The following is a 1334-nucleotide window of genomic DNA, read 5'->3' as shown; positions in this document are numbered from 1 at the left end:
TCATCTTCCCCATAGCTTTTCCCATCATGACACCTATCTGTTTTTCAATTCGATCCATAGTGATCTGAGGTTCAACACCACTAACATTCAATAATCCACCCTTTCGAGGGATGACCCTTACATGATCAGAAGCGTCTTGGTGGTAGGCTAGATTGTCTGACATCTTTTGTAGGAGGGCCATGGCTTCATCTTCATACATGTCTGCTATTGCTCCTCAACTTGAAATATCAACTCTTCCTTTTTCGACATCATTCAATCCTTCATAATATATTTGAACTAACTCCCATTTGAGAATGCCATGGTGGGGGCATTTTCTTATGAGCCCCATCAATCTTTCCCAAGCTTCACTAAAGGTATCATTTCCCTGCTGAAAATTCCTAATTTCTCTTCTAAAGGAGTTCGTCCTCGCCACTATATAATATTTCTTTAAAAAACTTTTCTCCATCTCATTCCAGGATTCGACGTTTTTCCCCAACGTTCTAAACCAATCTTTGGCTCTATCCTTAAGGGTATGAGGGAACAATTTCATTCTCACTACTTCCTTCGAAATTCTGGGGTAAGTACAACTATCACAGGCTTCATACAAATTTTTCTCAAAAATCCTACGGCTCTTCATTTGCCTTCCCTAAAAAGGATGGTAGTAACTGAAATTGGTGTGGGTCAATTCTAAGCATCACATCATCTCCAATAGGGTCAGATATCCTGGTTAAGATTAGTTGAAGCTGATGTTGAATATTCTCTAATCCTCCTTCGTCCATTGTTAACTACTTTAGGGTTTCCTACTCCATTTCCTATAGGATCCATTGGTGGGGTTCTGATTAACGTCTCTTCTATGAATGTAGGTTCAATGAAGGATGATTCCGGTGTGGGGGTGTCTATTATTGGGGAATCTCTGTCACTGCTCCTTGACTCAAATCCAGACCTAAACTTCATACAAAACCACTAATTCAAACACAAACACCCGTTACTTGTTAGCCACCAAATTACCTTTCAATTTAAAACTGATAACAAAGATACTTATCAGAAATTCAATCAACACTTGCCAAATTTTATTTTATAAATAAACGTAAGTTGAATTCTTTAGCGTTGCCTCCCCGGCAACGGCGCCAATTGATAATTCAAAAATAGGGGCAAAATTTATGCAATTTTAACCATTGTTGTTGTCAATTTTAGCTTATACAATCAAATTTATAAAACCTCACTTTAGATGCACAATGATGAGTCGAAGTATCGTCCAAGGGAGGCTAGTAAGGAAATTAAATTCGATGATTTTTTAATAATTAGGACTAACTTGATCTTCAATGAAGATTAAGTTAACCTAATTAGAAAGGGAA

General features: G+C 37.5%; 1 non-coding gene across 1 annotated transcript; it reads left to right on the top strand.

The window, feature by feature from the left end:
* The first annotated feature begins 293 nt into the window (after window positions 1-293).
* On the top strand, window positions 294-401 carry LOC144708098 (small nucleolar RNA R71). Its single transcript, XR_013582646.1, has one exon. It is a non-coding gene; the product is annotated as a small nucleolar RNA R71 (small nucleolar RNA).
* The last annotated feature ends 933 nt before the right edge of the window (window positions 402-1334 follow it).

The sequence above is a fragment of the Wolffia australiana genome, chromosome 9, assembly GCF_029677425.1.
Source record: "Wolffia australiana isolate 7733 chromosome 9, ASM2967742v1".
Classification (NCBI taxonomy): domain Eukaryota; kingdom Viridiplantae; phylum Streptophyta; class Magnoliopsida; order Alismatales; family Araceae; genus Wolffia; species Wolffia australiana.
The sequence above is the reverse complement of the archived record's forward strand: the minus strand, read 5'-3'. Positions and strand labels throughout refer to the sequence as shown.